This window comes from Bos grunniens, chromosome 9, assembly GCF_055505025.1.
Source record: "Bos grunniens cultivar Pamir isolate PY7600 chromosome 9, Bosgru_T2T1.0, whole genome shotgun sequence".
In the NCBI taxonomy this organism is placed as follows: Eukaryota; Metazoa; Chordata; class Mammalia; order Artiodactyla; family Bovidae; genus Bos; species Bos grunniens.
In genome coordinates this window covers 15,324,859-15,329,878 of record NC_141173.1, presented here as the reverse complement: position 1 = coordinate 15,329,878, position 5,020 = coordinate 15,324,859, and the positions used below count along the sequence as shown (strand labels likewise).

Sequence of the window (5,020 nt, the reverse complement as noted above, 5' to 3'; positions counted from 1 at the left end):
CCTAGTAAAGCAGACAGACCTGGCACTGAAACATTGGCTGCCCCACCGCTTTCATACGTGTACTGTGATTCTCTTGTGGATCTCCAAATAACTTCGGAGCCTGTTTACACATGGCTTGAAGAGCTACAAGAACATTGATGTGCAGCAGATCCAGACCACAGGTATTTGGTCATCACTAAAAACAGATTTACCAATGGGAATTTCCCAGTCTCTGTTTTTCAGAGCAGCTGTTTGCTTCTATGTGCTCAGTAACATTCAGTTTTGTTTACTAATTTGTCCTTTGGGATAGTTCACTGTGCTTTCCACCATGAAGAATTACAAAGACACTCAGACTTCCAGACTCCATATTGAAGACGTACATATTTATCTGGAAATGGGCCACAAACCCCATTTGAATGAATGTAGAATAACAAAAGGTATAAACTTGTAGTCAGAATAGTAGTAAGTGGCAAAGAAAAGATCTCAGGTAAATTTTAGATACTAGGAAAATCCCATGGATGAAGGAGCCTGGTGGGCTGCAGTCCATGGGGTCACTAAGAGTCGGACACGACTGAACAACTTCACTTTCACTTTTCCCTTTCGTGCATTGGAGAGGGAAATGGCAACCCACTCCAGTGTTCTTGCCTGGAGAATCCCAGGGATGGGGGAGCCTGGTGGGCTGCTGTCTATGGGGTCACACAGAGTCGGACACGACTGAAGCAACTTAGCAGCAGCAGCAGGGATCTGGATGAAGAACTGTGAGGTAAGAGATTGCTATTGTTTTCTTTTAAATAAGCTTTTATGACTATTTGTGTTTTTGTTATTAAAAATAGGGATATTATTTTGAAAAGAAAATTTGTGCTTTGTTGCTCAGTCGTGTCTGACTCTCTGTGACCCTTCCAATTGTAACCTCTCAGGCTCCTCTATCCACGGGATTTTTCAGGCAAGAATACTGGAGTGGATTGCCAGTTCCTCCTCCAGGGGATCTTCCGGTTCCAGGAATAAAAGCTGTGTCTCCTGCAACTCCTGCATTGCAGGCAGATTCTTTACCCACTTTTTTAAAATAAATAAATTATAAACACAAGTGTTGCCTTTCAGGAAAGTCAATTAAATAGAAAATATTTAATTCCTTATTTGGGCATTTTCTAAGTTATGAATCCGCTGACACAAAGGTTGTCTTGCCTTCCGAGAAGCCATCAGAGCTCAGATCTTGTCACCTCTCCCGTACTTTATCTAAAACAACTTCACGCCTATGGAAGTCCCTTTGTTTCTGAGACCCCTTTGCTTTTGTTGCAAACTGTCACAGAGAACTTAGTGTTGGGTATTCCTGGATCCTCTGGGGAAGAAGTGGGCGAGCATCCAGGGACCTGCCGTAGTGGTGACTGCCGCAGAAGCAAAGTCTCTCTCTCGCCCACGCTGTGTGGGGTGTGACTGCTCCTGCCCTCTGGCTACCTGCAGTCCTGCTAATATATCTTGGAACTGGCAAGATTTCTCAAAGAAGCAATGGTCACAGGTTAAAATCTACAATCATAAATTCATATTTTCTGAACTGTAACTTCATCTTTCCCAAGAGTGTTTATTTTTATTCAGGGGAAAACAATTTTGCCACTTTTAGGTAATCCTGATTCAACATAGTTGCTTTCAGGATACTTGGTTCAGGTATAGAAAACACTTCCCCCTCCCAGGTGATTTCCCCTTATTTAGGGGCTTTCAACAGAAACTAAGCCCCATGTACCACCCCCGTGCAGGGATCTTGGTTATATTTCCATACAAACAAGCCAATCCTCTTAGATCCTATGGATAAAGTTGGTTTGCTGAGTCTTGACTATGTCTTTCATCCCGTCCCTGGAATACTCACTCCCCAGTGTAGGGCTGCCAGATTTGATAAATAAAAAGTATAAAATGCCCTCGTAGTTACAAGGTGGCAGCCTGGAGCTTGGCGTTGTTACTAAAGTTGTCTTTAGCCAAGTGGAAGGGTCTCCTACTCACATTGAGGCCCCTGGGGGAAATGGTGTTTTAGATGCTAGGCTTAAGAATCATAAAATGTGGGGCATAAGACAAGCCCCAGAAATTAACTGGGAGCAGCCAAATGCTCTTCCAGGAGACCAGCAGCTACCTTAGACCCGAGCTCCTCTAGGGTGACCTTGGATCTGCCAAAAGAATCACAGAAAAGGAATAAGCAGATAGGAATTGGGATCAAGATTACAAACCAGAAGATGTGGGCACATTCTCTGTGGTCAGTGAGGAAGTCTTGAGGAATAGAGTCATTAAGAAAAAGCAAAATGTAGAAATGTTAAAATTCAATCTGACAATGGAAGGGCTTTTTAAAGGCTTTAAAGATTTGGTTGGACTTTCTGGAGGAGCCAAGAGTTTTTTGGATTTGGTAATGGCACTGAGATTCAACCTTCACAAGGACTATCAAATGGTAAGAGTGATAACTGGTACCTCTTTTCTCATTAGTCCAAAGGCTGGGACATGGACCAAGACAGCATTTGATTCTACTACTCCAAACGGTAAGATAGAGAGTTCAAATTCCAAAACTAATATCCCCATTTACACTGTATTTATTGAGATAAAGCATACCAAGGGAAAGCGACTAACAAGAAGTTAGCTATGTTAAACTTTCTCTTCACGATGGATTGTAAATCATTGCTGCTCAGTCGCTCAGTTGTGTCTGACTCTTTGCACCCCATGGACTACAGCATGCCAGGCTTACCTGTCCTTCACTATCTCCTGGAGTTTGCTCAAATTCATGGCCATCTAGTCAATGATGCCTTCCAACCATTTCATCCTATGTTGTCCTCTTTTTCTCCTGCCCTCAATCTTTCCCAGCATCGGGGCACATGACACAAACCCACTCTGACCTGACACCTGTCTTTAAAGACTGTCAGATTTATTTAGCAAACGTTGAACATGGGAACAGTGGCAGTAATAATTATCAAAATGAAACTAATAAAATGTTGGTTGAAACACAGTCCCTTTCCCTGTTTGTTTCAACCAAATTACAATAAGAATCATCATTTTTGTTTCATGACAGCAAAACTGAAGCTTCATCTGAAAAGAAGGTGAAATCTGTGCCTGAAGAGAAAACGGACCCATTACTAGAAGCAACCCATTACCAGATGCCTTTGCAAGAAAATGGATGCCTTTGTTTTGGGCTTGTTAAGCTTTCTCTCTCTCTCTCTGATTGGATTTTTATTTTCCTTTGGCAACTCCAGTGTTATTTTGGCAAAAATATTACACAAAGTAAATCAGTTTCTTCACCACTTTTCACTAAAACAGTGGTGAACCAAGCAGAAGGTAGCAGAAATGAAAGTAAAGGTAGAAATAAAGGAAAGGTTGATGAACCACTCAAAATAGTTACTACTCAAAAGAAGATGATTTTTACTCCAGAAAGTATAAACTATTTTACAAGAAAATTTAAATAGAAGGGTATAGATACCCTGCATTAAAACCTATAACAATCAGAAGCATAGCATTTAGTTTAGGAAGACATGAATTTAGGAAATATACCACTGAATGCTTTGATTCCACCTATAACTGCTCTAAAAAATGAAATTTACTTAAAAGGTGGAAAGAGTCTGTGATAATATATAATGTCACATTAATATTTAATATTCAAAATATGTTGCATCTCTGTGTTACTTCATAATCTCTCCAGGTGTATCTGGGAGTGCCTAAAATTGTCTCACAGGTGTCAGTAAATAGTATATTCATAGTCTTTGACTCATGCTGCCTATGTGAAATCCCCTGTGCCAACAGTTTAAGAAAAATGGTCATTACCATCAGCAGAACTGCTGGAGCCCCTGAAAAGAGTGTTCCACTGCAGAGGCAGAGGCCTTGTGGACGTTCTTATCTCTGGCCAGCAAAACAGAGCAGAGCGGTGTTCCGTAGTGGGTGCCTTGGCTGGTCAAGCCAGGATGTTATGAGGATGGTAGGATGAGAAGCCCTCCCCCTTATTTTTTTCTTCCTTTCAGTTTCTTATTGTAATTGAAAAATCCAATACCTGAAATAAAAAATTAAAATCATTAGAGGCATTCAACAGCTGATTTGAACAGGCAGCTCTTTCATCAAGAGCCTCCCGATGAAAGTGAAAGAGGACAGTAAAAAAGTTGGCTTAAAACTCAACATTCACACGTGTATACCTGTGGCGGATTCATGTTGCTATATGGCAAAACCAATTCAATATTGTAAAGTTAAAAAATAAAATAAAATTAAAAAAAAACCCAAAAAACAAAAAACTAAGATCATGGCATCTGGTTCCATCACTTCATAGCAAATAGATGGGGAAACAATGGAAACAGTGACAGACTATTTTTTTTGGCTCCAAAATCACTGCAAATGGTGACTGCAGCCATGAAATTAAAAGACACTTGCTCCTTGGAAGAAAAGCTATGACCAACCTAAACAGCATATTAAAAAGCAGAGACATTACCTTGCTGACAAAGGTCCATCTAGCCAAAGCTATGGTTTTTCCAGTAGTCATGTATGGATGTGAGATTTGGACTATAAAGAAGACTGAGTGCTGAAGAATTGATGCTTTTGAACTGTGGTGTTGGAGAAGACTCTTGTGAGTCCCTTGGACTGCAAGGAGATCAAACCAGCCAATCCTCAATGAAATCAGTCCTGAATATTTATTGGAAGGACTGATGCTGAAGCTGAAACTCCAATATTTTGGCAATCTGATGTGAAGAACTGACTCCTTGGAAAAGACCCTGATGATGAGAAAGATTGAAGGCAGGAAGAGAAGAGGATGACCTAAGATGAGATGGTTGTCAGCATCACCAACTGGATGGACATCAGTTTGAGAAAGCTCCAGGAGTTGGTGATGGACAAAGAAGTCTGGTGTGCTGCCATCCATGGGGTCGCAAAGAGTCAGATACGACTGAGCGACTGAACTGACTGATGAGTTCCTTAGATCTTTATCAATAAATATTTATTTCAGTTAAGATTATGGGCTTTGGAGCTAGACTGCCTGTTTTTCAATCTCAAATATGCAATTTAGTAGCTGTGTTACCATGGGCAGGTTAAGCCTTGCTTT

The 5,020-nt window shown here is 40.8% G+C and overlaps 1 long non-coding RNA gene across 1 annotated transcript; it reads left to right on the top strand.

Annotated features, from left to right (window-relative positions):
- The first annotated feature begins 600 nt into the window (after positions 1-600).
- LOC147365613 (uncharacterized) lies at positions 601-4,200 on the top strand. The gene is made up of 3 exons (XR_015132291.1): positions 601-742; positions 2,440-2,492; positions 3,017-4,200. It is a non-coding gene; the product is annotated as an uncharacterized LOC147365613 (long non-coding RNA).
- The last annotated feature ends 820 nt before the right edge of the window (positions 4,201-5,020 follow it).